The sequence below is a fragment of the Danaus plexippus genome, assembly GCF_018135715.1.
Source record: "Danaus plexippus chromosome 9 unlocalized genomic scaffold, MEX_DaPlex mxdp_24, whole genome shotgun sequence".
Classification (NCBI taxonomy): Eukaryota; Metazoa; Arthropoda; class Insecta; order Lepidoptera; family Nymphalidae; genus Danaus; species Danaus plexippus.
The window spans coordinates 3,778,957-3,792,918 of NW_026869847.1; the positions used below are offsets into that span (position 1 = coordinate 3,778,957).

The 13,962-nt window shown below is 29.5% G+C and overlaps 2 protein-coding genes across 6 annotated transcripts in view; both read right to left on the reverse strand.

Annotated features, from left to right (window-relative positions):
- LOC116767590 (diacylglycerol lipase-beta) overlaps positions 1-7,491 on the reverse strand; it is a 35,974-nt gene extending 28,483 nt beyond the window's left edge. For 2 of the 3 annotated variants that reach the window (XM_032657984.2, XM_032657983.2), the window contains exon 1: positions 2,564-3,075. The gene's annotated coding sequence lies outside the window, so the exon portion shown is untranslated. Of the gene's footprint in view, positions 1-2,563; positions 3,076-7,131 lie in introns of those variants that run through there. The other variant, XM_061527180.1, reaches the window with a different exon arrangement.
- Positions 7,492-7,548: 57 nt separating this feature from the next.
- LOC116767187 (partitioning defective 3 homolog) overlaps positions 7,549-13,962 on the reverse strand; it is a 41,046-nt gene continuing 34,632 nt past the window's right edge. Inside the window, exons 21-22 of one of the 3 annotated variants that reach the window (XR_009753568.1) lie at positions 9,750-9,867; positions 7,554-7,679 (exon numbers count right to left, since the gene is read on the reverse strand). The gene's annotated coding sequence lies outside the window, so the exon portion shown is untranslated. Of the gene's footprint in view, positions 7,680-9,682; positions 9,868-13,962 lie in introns of those variants that run through there. The other 2 variants (XM_061527177.1, XM_061527178.1) reach the window with 2 other exon arrangements.

The following is a 13,962-nucleotide window of genomic DNA, read 5'->3' on the forward strand; positions in this document are numbered from 1 at the left end:
ATTTCCCATCAATTAGGAAAAAAAATCTTGCATATAAAAAAAAAATTTTTCTTCAATACAGTGTCCTTCAACTAGCCTTTGTCCTTAACGCCATACTGTCGACTAACGAATGATTTAATTATCATTAACTACCTCTTTATTTATTAAAGAACAAAGTCATAGAGATATTTCACAGAATATTATAAATTTCCGTGACATTAAAATAAATTATTGTTTAAACAATTCTATTAGATATAAAGAAGTGTTTAAATTACTTCTTTCACAATATCTAAAATATTTACTAAATCAAGTAACGTAAGAAAACCAATGTTAGAATTTAGAATAAGTATTAGTAAGCATTGTAAATGTCGTAAATTTAAGACGCTTCAAACACTGCGATATTGGCATGAAATGAGAGATACATGGTAAGAATTAATCATCAGGGAATAAAGTGCTAGTTTAATTAATGATAGCTAGTAGTGTTTAGCTGAAAATTACCTTTCATAGCATTGTAGGTGACATATTGAACAAGATTGACCGGTAAGGGGAGTCTTTACACCTTTAACGAATTTTTTATACCCTTTAAGGAACCACGTTATCAACTGTCTTTGAGGGTCTCACTAAAGTACACGAATGAGTGCTTGACTTCAATAATTGTACGTCCATATGTTCACTGAAGATGAAAGTAAAGATGCGAGCTGTAATTGCTGCCTTGATGTATTTATAAATAGAATTTAAAATCCTTTGCAGTAATTTAAAATTTATATTCAGATATCTCCGCCTTTTATTACCTCTAGTGTTGTTCATATAACTTTATTTCATTTAATTTTTTTTTTTATGGGTATTTGGTATTTTTTTTTATTAACGTCAATATTGTATCGTAAATATTTTTAGACAAAATTATATTTCATAGCGGTAATTTATTGTGCCTAAATAGAATTTATCTTTACCTCCGACTCAAGTGACGCTAAAAAAGGAAAGTTAGGTTTTTAACATGTGTAGGTAGGTATACATAGTAAATATGTGCAGGAATGTTAGCTCTTAACTGGAAAACGGGTTAACCGATTTGGATATATTGTGCATAGTTAGTTTAGCATTGGTGACGAGTTCGTTTGAAGATAAAAATAAAGTTTAGCGGCGAGAGAAAAATCGCGATAATTTTTAATACATATATTTTTTTAAATCTAAATTTATTACAGACGTCAAATAAGAGCACCTTTAATAAATTGATTAATTTAAGTCGGGCAGATAAAGTAAGAAGAGTTGAAAATATTGATATAAGACTGAACGTTATAGAAGTCAGAGATAAAATGTTTATCTTAATCAACAATAATCTATAAAACGAATCTTCTTCAATGAATAGAAATTGTATAATATCCATTTTTAGCTTAAGTAATTCCAGAAATAATTAGAACGTACCTGTGTCCAAACCAAAAAAAAAACAACCTCTCCGTAACAAAGCAGAACCTTTTACAACAGCTCAATAAAAAATATGAATTTATACTTTAAAAGATCAGTAACGTTACGTATTTATAGAATACAAGTTATTTTGAGCATATTGTCGTCAACTTTATAATTAAGTACTGAATTTAATTAGAAAAGTCCTATTAAACTTTGTATTTTATCGGTAAGGTCTAGGTCAACTTGGCACACTACAGCCGAAGATAGTTGTTGAGCGTATCAAAATATTTGCCTTTTTTATGCAAGCTCGCATAAGTATAAAGTAAATAATCACTTATGCAGGCTTAAGAAAAATATCTATCCATAAATGATATTCAGTTTCATACATGATATATTAAAATTATTTTGTATTAAATATTCTATTGATATTTATCTATGAAGTTTATTATAACATAATGGTCGACATTATTGCGAGTACAGTTTTGAAATGAAAACCACTTCAATATTTCTCCTCTTATTAATCCAAAATTTTACCGCTACGTATACATTATTGGAGTCGTATTTAGATTCGTGAATTACATGAGAAGTATCTTAGTAAGGTTGTAACTTACATCTTCGCCGTAACTAAAATTTATACGAAAAAAATTGCCAACAAACTATAATAAATAAAAATAACATAGAATATAGGTAAATAGAGATCCATGTGTTTTTGAAGTCGGTCAATTAATTGTTTATTGTATTTATCTGATAACAAATCACACCTGACCAGCTCGACTGATAAAATTCTACCGATTTGAGGCTAGCAATTTAATATTAGTCACTTCAATTATTAGTTAGTTCTCACTTTTGTTAGAATAACGATAAATATATTGTATTGAATAAAAAAAGTGTATACGTTTATTAGTTAGTCAGCAAGTAAAATCTGTTTTTAAGTTGAATTAAATAATTCGTGAGTTAGCTCGGTTATTTTGTATCAAAAAAAAATTATTTACAATGCTTTCTATCACTTGCGAAGTCTCAGTTCAAGTTTTCAGCTTTTCCTTAAGAAACGAATATTATTAAATCATCACGACAACAACTTTTATTTAGTACGATCAAAAGATATAATAACAGCATATGAGTGAATAATTAAACTGTTGAATAATAATCACTTTAATATATTTTTAAAGAACATCATCTTTACCTATTTTAGATATTCATTCACAAGTTGAGAGAAAACAGCTCCTTATTCGCCACCGATATATCGTCTCACTGTTCAAACATCAGTCACTTGGTACAAAACGTTTCACTCAATGATCACCACAGACGAAAAACAAGAGTAACGACTGTATCACATACAAGAACCGCAATATCAAGCTCCTTTCACTTGAACACCTCACTCCAAAATACGCCTAACCTGGCATGATTATTGCAACTTCACTCAATTCTCAGCCGTCGGTTGTCTAGATTTCGATGACACCGAATATGCGCTTCACACAGTTCAGACAGTTGGCGCGATTAAACCGTCTCAGATATGATACATATTGATATAAATAAAGGTTTCTGTCATGCGGTTTGTTTACAGAGGCTAGATATATGAAACGACGAGAACGAGGTGCTCGTCGGCCGGCGACCGGCTGCCTAGTGGCGTACGGATACACCTACGCGTTATAACTAAGAACCCTCTCCTGGCAAACGACCGCGATGCTCGCCTCGCGCCGCGACTCACTGCACTTACGACGATTTACAACTATAACTCTAGATTTCCCCCGAAGCGTTCCGAAACAAGCCGACGCGGGTCCGGTTACCGCCAAATCGTGTTTTCCTTTACGCCACGCCGCTGTTCGCTCGGACTGACAGAGATAGCAAAGAGAAACTAGAAATGTTGGATTATGAATTTTCATAATTGCATGCAATCAAATGTCACGTCTTTATTAGTATTTCTTATATAATTCCATTAATAAAATTCTAAAGACAATATTCAGTATTATATGTATATTTTTCCGTCTCAGTGACCCAGATGGTATAAAATCGAAATAAATCATACATATTTTGTTGTTTTATTTCATCGTCGGAATAATCGAGAGTTGATAATTATTATGATAATGGTTGTGTTGTTTTAAAACATTAATATATTTACTTGAAATGAGTCATAATAAAAACTATTTGTTGTAGTATATTCACAACTTTCAGATAAGCATTTCAATGGAGCGGTCTTGAATTACAATGGTGTGAAATGACACGTACTATTAAGGCAATACATTGTGTCAGTCAGCAGCCAGCGCAGACTATACTGTCTTTCTTAGGAGTTTGTTTCTTTGAACTGAATGCTTATTCATAGATTTTAGGCTTGTAAAACATTATGTGACTAAAATTACTTTACTAATTATCGGATTTCATTTTGTAATTTAAATCTAAACAAAAATATAACTAATTTATAACCTACTTAGTTATATCCTCGTATAACGTAGACTATACAACATAATATACACGAAATATGTCCAGTTATTTGCACCTGCACACATAGACAAAAACTTTCGCATTTTTGCTAGTGGCGTGATATTAATAAATAATGGGAGTTGTATAATAGTTGTTTACTTATAAACTGGTAGCCCTATTGATAGATGCTTGAATAGTGGAATTTTTTTTCTCAAAATGATATAGCCACAAGGCTTTAATAAAAATTTATATGCCAATAAATTAATAATTTCACACCATGACGCTTTGAACTTTAAATTAATCACATTAGAAAAACCCATATTTAGTCGCTTATAGTAAACGACATAAAAATTTTTTTTTTCATTGAACCTTTAAAATAAAAAAAAAATTAATATTACGGCAAAATTTGTTCCCAGCTGCCATCTAATACCGATATTGAAATAAACACTATTAAAAGGAGAATATGCAAAAAATATTTCAGAATTTTACTAGAAGAATCTGTTTCTAAATCATGTTGAAGAAATATATATATGTACGAAATTATTATTTACAAATATTAAATCAGATAAAAACCATTTCCGAGATATCCAATAATACAAAACATGGAATATACACATCGATAAAACCAACGAAAACTCCTTGAGATCTTTGATAAGACTAAACAAGAAGATCACAAACATAATTATTAAAAACATAACTAATATTGTAAAAATAAAACAGTCGCAACCAGCGCGAGACCTACTTCTATGTATAAATTTTGTAAACGCGAAAGTAACATTCCGCCTCGTTTACGGATCACGTCTCCGAGAGGTAATTGGCTTTTATAATATGAAAGGAAAATTATGCTAACCATTTAATGCCTCTATTGTTTACTTAACCATATTAATCTCGTCCTTACAATATTCCTTTTGATGTAAAAATTCAATTACACAAGGGATATAAAAATTATAGCAATGAACCAACTTATTACATATGCTTATAAATTTTAATCATATATACCGCTTATCACAGTTTGTGATATACGTATGTATGTGTTAGTAAAAGATTTAATTTTTTTTTTTGATTCAAATATGCATAATACTTTTTCTTCGTCTAAATGTTTTCTGCTTCTAAAAACGTTTTGTGCAATAACAATATAATAGGACCTACATCTTTACTTTATAATAAGCATAAAATGAAATATGCTTGTTATTAAATTATACATAACAAGAGACAAAATATATTACCTCATCATATAAAACCGTTGAATGCAATAAAAAACGGTAAAATTCTAATGTAACTAGAGATGTTTTTCCTTCTAACTACTTTATAAAAGGTATATATATATATTATATATGTCATAATAATTAATTATAATAAATAAAAAGTTTGGTAATACACTGTTCCGGTTTGATAGCTTCTGACCCACACCATATCGTGGAGTAAGAAGCGGACGAGATAGAATGCAATCACTTGTATCCTGGTTTTATCTTATCTGTGTCTATGAGCGCATACAGAATAAAAAACTGATTTGTATTTTTTAATATTTCGCTTTATATATCCATTGATTTTTTGCTATGAATCGTGGATCCTATAAACTTAAGTATTAAGATTCATATTGCTTTGTAAGGAGATTGTATGTGTATTTCTTTTTCTATTTCAGTTGGCATTACTAGTTATGTATAATTAATGCATTAAAAAAACTAAAAGATAAAAAACTTAGTATTAATATACCTTAAAATTATGTTATTTTAATTACTTATGACCTTTAAAATTTATTTAATAATTATATAGAATAGAAAAAAAATATGTCACAAAACATATTTTTTTGTCAATGGCAACAATTTGATAAGTCAACTTGAGTGGATTAAATAATTGAAAATAAAATAATAAATTTTTGATGAAACTATGATGTTAAGTAAGCGAAACGAGCCGTAAATTATTATACCTATAATAAATCACGTAATATGTCCGAAAAGCATAGTTTTTTTTTAATGTTTATTATATATATGTGTTCAAAAATATTGTTGCTTTAATCCTAAGCTATTATTTTATTAATTCCTATTTCAGATATTTTACTTAATTATAAAATTGAAAAGTTATCATTAGCCGTTTAAATTTTATAAATACCACTAGTAAACATATTTAAACAATATGTTTACGAATACAAGTCTTTGGGAACTTAACATAAACTATGTAAATACAATATCATTAATTTAAATATATAAGTCAAATCCCGGAAACCTTTATTTGTACTCAAACGGATATGCTAAAATGTTTTTATACAAAATAAATTCAAATTGTAAGGATATAAAATCACATAATAAAAACTTCAATATTAATTTGTTATCAAAATATCATGTTCGATATTCGAAATCTGGAGAAACGCCAAGAACATCGAAATTAATAGGAACATACAAAAATCTGTCTTGTTTATTTCATACTTACATCGTATGTTTGATAGAATAGAAAATAATATAAGTAGTGTGATTAAAAAAAATCGATTTTATTAATCAAATGTCACTGTATTCCTTAATATATCAATAATCTTAAATACAATAATAGTATCGAATATAAACCACATTGTAGTTTGTGTTTCTAAACAAATTCTCGAACATTCCCACCTCTAAACGATCCGAAAATTTAATGTTTACTAATCTGACAACGAACACAGATATAAATCGATTCACAAATAAAAAAAATATATATTTAATGGTTTATGCTAATGAGATCTATTTTTGTATTCGATTGAACGCTTAGTTTCATACAAATATATAAAATAAATATCCTCTCACTATTGTTATTCGTCGGATGTGAACAAAATATATTTTTTTGCACATATTATTCATACTAAGTATACAGTTGTTTGTAGTTTCGTAAATTAAAATATTTCACTGTAATCAAAACCGAAAAATACGAATTGGCGGTATAAACAAGGACAGTAATCTTGCTTACTCTGATATTTTTCAAGTAAACCATGCAACCAACCAACCATTTTCTGAGTAAACATAAATTCATTGAATAATTAATTTTATTACATAAATATGATACATAATGTAACGTTACTTCTACTTGTTTTTGTTTTCATATGAACTTTTTATTACAGTTCTTTAATAAGAGACGATCTTTTAAAAATAATACATCAGGAGCTTTATATTTATTGCCACTTGACAGGTCTTACGTAGGTATCAAGTGAGTGCAAAAAATTGATTGGCAACATTAATAATTCCCAGTTGTAAAATTCCGTTAGACTGCGTTACTGTTATACGTTTTGATATGTTTGTGTATAAGAATTAAAACACAGACACACATTGTCTTGAACACGTTTATTTCCGTGTATTTACGATTACTCACTTTTTGTTTTCGCTGATTCAGGATTACATAAGCACGTATGCTGATTCCTGCAGTAGCTTGAACGTTACCAGATATCCTCATAAACCTGATTTCAACACTTCAACACTTATTTGATTGCAACACATCATAAGAAAAACACATACACTGGAACGGCATACAAGTTAACACAGCTCAGTAAACCGCTTTCGCTCAGTTTGTGCAAACATATTAAGATGTCATGCGTTTTCGCGAAGCACTTTTTTTTAAATAACTTGATTGTAGCCATTAGCGATGGCGGTGATTGTTGAGTATCATGCGCATACGCACGGCGCTTCGGTATAATTGTGAGCGATAGAGAGTTGGCCTAAGGACGAGCGGCACCCAGCTGGTTCGATAGTCGACTGGTCGATGGTCGAGTGGTATCGAGACTCACACCACCAACTGGTCGGATGTTCATAGCACGCGACCCAGTCAGATGCATGCCCCAGAAATGAACATTTTTCAAACACCTGTAACACTTTCGCCATCGGACGCTCCACTTCATAACTAGACTTGATTCATTGATGTAACTGTAAAGAATGACAGCTTCCTATATATTATTTTACATAATGTAACATATGTATATAGACTGTAGTATATAATAGTTATTTTTCAATTGGTAATACATTTGTATACACAATATTATACAAGATAAGAATGGACTATAAACAGGTTAGACCCAATTAGGAGGGTAATGTAAAACTGGGTTTAACTCAAACCGGACATATGTGAATCGGACGAGTAATCTTAGGGTTTGATGTGAAAATACAGTTTGTGCGTCACATCATTACGTGACTAAAAAGTTATATACATTTTTCTACCAAAACGACTATCCGCAAAAACCTAAATTGTCAAAAAAGGACATGAAAAATACTTAAGTTCACAACAGCCTATTATCGTAATTATAATAGATTATGATTTTGATTTTTCAAGTGTTAAAAAGCCCGACTCCTGAGTGTATGATACCTTCATTCATTTCTGAGATAAAGGGCCTGTACAAGGGATCCTATAAGTCATTTGTTTTCGCTGATACTGATACGGAACTGTAAACATTTAAGTCCGGATATTTTTTGAAGTTGTTTTTATAAAAAAAAAAGTAAAATAAATGGTAGGAATATTTCTTGCTTTACATATCTTTACGCTTTGTAAATTATATTTTTCTTTTAATTCCTATAAAAACATTAAGTACATTTTGAAGGAATTTTATCTTTTCTGTTTGATTTAAAATACAAAAAATAATAAATTTACATATACAAAGATATACAATATATTTTTACTATTTATTTTGTATGACAAGTAACATGTAAATATGTTTTATGTACATATGTCATTATATAATTATGTATGTATATACATACATATATACAACACAATATGAAAATTAAAAACTCAAGTAATGAAAACTATTATGTGCCTTCGATTGTATGGAAATGACGATAATTTTTTAAACCGGTGTTACAACCATATTATACAAACTGAGTTATTTTAAGAATCTATTAGATTTTCATGTATTTTCCTGCATTATTTAATTTCAAAAACCCATGAATAATATGAACATTCTTTGTAACAATAAAAGATTTGAAATTTTTAAAACAGTTTTTCTAATTTCTAATAGTTTCCAATACAGTAATTATCTAACTTAATGTCAAGAACCTGCCCCTTCCTTATTTAAAAGTTTATTTACATGACACAAGCTATTTTGTATTTTTTTTTTAGTATAAAATGATATCGGCCTTCAATAATTATTATACTTGCTATTTTTTATTGATTAAAAATATAAGGTTTGTTTTTTAAAAACACAGATAATAAAAAATACGGTAGATAAATATTTATAATTTTATCTTTATATACAAAACGAGTTTCGCGATGGATTTAGTTTTTCAAAGTTTTTTTTTTAAGAACATTCAATAAGTATGACAAAATAGATGCAATATTATTGTCGTGACTTTTACTGTCCTTATATTTAAAGCAATCAAAATCGTTTTAGTCTATTTTAAGGCGCTTTGTTTTAGTCACTTAGCCACCTAGTTTGGTTTGTAATAATGTATTACAAGTGAGTTCCTTGCATCAACATAATTACACATAAATTAGTAACCACGTTAGATTTCTTCTAATTTTCTGACATCATTTTAGAATACATTTTTTTTTTCGTTATTTTTATATCCTAAGTCAGTTCTTTACTTTACAAATTTTACAGTTGCAACCCTAAAATCATAAATATAAATTAAGCAGAGTTAACTAGAATCTCAAGGCGGCGAAATCCAATCTAAGAGTAAGCAAGTAGACCGATCACGTCTTATATTGTTCATTACAGAATTGCACAGCTTTTTCAAACAAAACACAAAAGGTCATCAACAGCAAACATCTGAGCTAACTAAGATTTGTGAACGGAATTGTAATTTCCAGAATTATGACATCTTTTAAGAAAATAAAATTAATAAACCAATAGAATATAAGAAAAACACGTGTAGGTATTGTTATGAACGTCCGCAAACAGAAATAATGCCAAACTAGGCAAAAATATGGCAGATGGTTTCAAAGTTCAAGTTATCGGTTGGAATATATTTTTAGGTACTTATGCAAAACAAAAATACAAGTACCATAAAGCACTAGTCGAATGACTAAGAATATAAATGGTACACGGTCAGTGGATGCAAGTCATGAGAGCCGCCATATTTGCTAACCTTTCACTTTACTCCCACTCCACGTCGGGGTATCCTGCAACATGCGATAGATAAACAAAAAATGTTTGACGGGGTAATAATAGTTTCGATAAATGCCTTAAATAAAAAACGAGTATAATGGAAATCGTTCCCGTCAGCTTCAAAAAAGTAAAAAAGATGATAGAAAATTATTATATAGATGGCGAGATTATGATAATTTATGATAATGTTATCATGGCAAATAAATAAACATTGTGCATTCGAGAATTGCCTCTAGTTTAGACAGTTGTGTTTATTATTTTAGACCCCTTTTATGTCTCCTTCATTCTTATACAGACAGAAGAGAAGAAAAGAGGATGTTAGCACTTTTTAAAACGCGCCATTACTTACTAACTGTCACTCAAAAGTTTGTATTGTACGTTTAATCATCCAAAGGTATGAGCTTTAAATTTTATTTGAAACTCTGTTAGTTATTTGATTTAAGACATTAACTTATGTTATGAGATAATGTAAGCGGCACGTGAATTCTTTATGAGATATAACCTTTAACAATTACCTATAGGAATATTACTGGAATCCATTTCGTTCAATTTATAACTAAATAAAGGTTTACATAGTTTATAATTAAAATTAACTTTTAATTAATCTGATTGATAATACGATAAACTGTATTTTCTTTTGTTACAGAGGGTAAATGTACTTTAAATTCTTAACTTTCAAATTGCGAGTGTAAACTGAAAATATATTTAGATTAAAATGTGTGATAGCCGACAAAATATCCGACGACTTTCATTCTACTTATCTTTATGTACATCAGCAACTGCACAATCATGAAGTAATAATATACTATTACATGCATGAATAAAGAAACTTTCCCCATTAAAATAACTATATTTTTTTCAGCATACATTAGTTGTTGCTACTGCTCTAAGCTTTGTCCATTAATTCGTCTTATAAAATGAACACCTAAAATCGTTGTTTGAATTTTTGTAAATAACTTAATCACACAGAAATTTAATTTTGTATATGGAAAGCTGTACTGATAGAGTAACATACGGATTTCCTTGTAATGAATTTTAAAATAAGAGGACACGAAAGTTAAAGAAACAAGTAAAACTAAAGTAAGATCTAGTTTTATTTCTTAATAATGTATCGTTTAATCTTAGCGATTTCTAACATTTTTTTTAACTAAATGAAACTAATATTTTTCGGATATACTACGCGTGCTTCATTTTTCATCTCGTCTGCCCGTGATCACGGTTGCTGAAAAGTAACCGAAACGTCGGGAGTATGTAGTTAGTACAAAATTATTAAAATAAATAAAACTTGCGAAAGTCTTAAATCTCAATTTTTTTATCCTTTACAAATTAAGTTATCATAACACAACTCTCAATAAGATGAAAACATTACTTTCATTATTATTCTTAAAAGACTGTCGTTACAACAAACTCCGACATGAGAACCTTGGCTTGAAACACGTTGAGTATATAATATGATAAATTTATCTGCTTTCCACTAGTTCATTGTAAAAAGTAGTTTATAAGAATTCCAAGAAATAATTTATTAATTAACTTTCCTAAATTAATACTAAATATAGCAAAATATATATATATATATATCTATTTGATATAAAGATTTAAAATTAATCTATTATTATTCATTGACATTAGAATAGAAAATCCCCAACTCTTATAGAACTTAAGATTTACAAGAAAACCGTCGTGCGTATCTTTTGTCACGGCCGTTAACTATATATTAATAGTAAACAGGCAATTAAGTTACTTGATGTTAATCTTTACACAGTCCTGCGGTTTTCCTGACGGGTAAATGTCCTTGTTTTTTTAATAGTCATTATATTTACGGTCTAACTTTACGACATATAATTGAAGTGGCATATGTACCTATATATTATTTAAATAACGAAAAATTTGCTCACCAAGCGAAAAAGATTTAGGAATTCGTTTATTGAAATAGGATGACAACGGAATTTTTATTTTCATTTATTACTAAGGGTTCTCAAGATATTTAACGAAAGTAATTACATAATATCTTGATTTTTTGTTGAAAATTAAAAAGTAGCATACCTACTTATAAAAATTTATGTATGATTAAATAAAAAACGAATAAAAAAGTTAAATCAGCTCAATCGGCAAGAGACAAGATACGAATTTGTTACTGGAATTGGATTGTACTTATGATTCGGAGGTTTTTGGTTAGGATTGCACATCTTTTAAAAATACGGTTCAAGAATGAAAGACAGCAAGTTTCTTGAACGCGTATAAACATTTTACAAATAAATTTGTATTATTTAATTTGCACCGTTTTTTTTATTTTTTCACTATGAACGTTTTAAAACCCATCCGGAACTAACTCAGATTAGAAAATAATCTAAGTAAAAACACCTTGTTCTGTGAGGCTCCGTCGTAAGTAAATTTTTACATCAACTCTTTAAAAAAATATTACGTTCTCACAAAACATGTGACTAATTTCACAAAAAAAACAGAAGTCAACCTTCAAATAAGTAATAAACGCGTTTCATCTCAGAATTAAGTTATCTCAGAAATAAAAAAATAATTATGAAATGTGACACTTTATAACGTGCACCTCATTGACGTCATTGGATTTTACGTGAAGGAGATTTTAGGACACAGAAAACCTTTATAAATAAAAATAAATGGAAATGTTTCTGATAAATAATTTTATTATGATTATTTGTCTTTGAGATAATATATTGAATAATGTCTAAGTGGTTTTCCATTCTGATTCTCCATTTTTATTCCAGATTAATCGGAAGGTATATATAAATATTTATAGCTTATATTTTTATATTCTAATTTAAATATTATTAGTTTAGATTATTAAGCTATAACCTAAGGGTTTGAAAAGCTGCAGAATTTGAACTATAAGTAACCTTAAACTATTTAAATTATAATTACTATTAATTCATAGAACCACCTGCTACTTTAGCACATTGTAAGCTAATTCCAAGTTTGTATCGCGATACTACACACGGAGAGTTAACAGTTCATTCTTTAATGTATTGACGTAGGTTTTTAATTAAGAAACCAGAAATACTGACTATGAAATTTGTGAGAGACGAAACTTCTCAGCATTCCATGGATCCACCGTGCGGGTGTCGGGTCCATCGCGTTGCAGGGAGAGTAGCTTTAACAGGATTTGCGACCAAGGTGTAGGTTTGAGGGGTCCCTATCTAAAGCGCGTTAAAATATTATCTCTACCGTCTTAGCTCCTCTCTCTACCTGATCAAATTTCACAAGAACCTACTAGGGCTGCCTTTGAAGTACGTTCCAAGAATGAAGTGATGTTGTTCTGGACAGGCCTCTCGCTTCTCTCGCTCTCACTTCTACTGCGTACAAATCCATGACGAACGTATTCCTAGTGAGTTTGTTAGTGAGCTCGTAATCCTTATTGACGTTGATGGCATGGTCTTTGGGGTTGTTGGTTTTTTAAGTAACCGCAGGTTCTAAAATTCGCGAATACATAAATATGTCTTGTCTGGAGGCCAATGGCCGCTTTAACGTTGAAGAAAGGCTTAACTTTTGATTTTATAGCCCTAGCCCCTAGTGCCTTCTCTTACAAAGCCTAGTGATCGATCTTGCTACTGAAAGAATAACCGCGTATTACTATCAAATTTAAGTACGCTTTAAGTCTAAAAATTTAATGCAATAAATGAATTTTACATAAATATATATACATCAAATAAACAATGTCTCATATACCTTTAAAAAATCATTTATATTAAGAAAAAATTTTCGTGATAAATTCATTCGTGCACTTCGATAAAGCTCAAGAGCGAATCAAAAGCAAACGTTATTGCTTTTCTTCAAAGTATTTCAAGCGGAAACTTCAATGAAAATACTTTGGAAGAATTCTCATCATGTTTCTAACTGATTAATAACGTGGACTAAAAAGGTCTCTATAAAAAAACAGAAACAATTTGCCATAAATTGTTTAAGACATGCGACATTCGGCCTTGCCCTTTCTAACAGCGGTATTGTTAGGATAAGTGGTGGCCTGCAGACTGAAGTAATGAGCTTGGATTATATTAAATGAACTCACGATGACTTAATCGCTTAAAATATTGCTTATTAGTGATTTTATTTGGAAAATTTACAATTGGACTTTATCG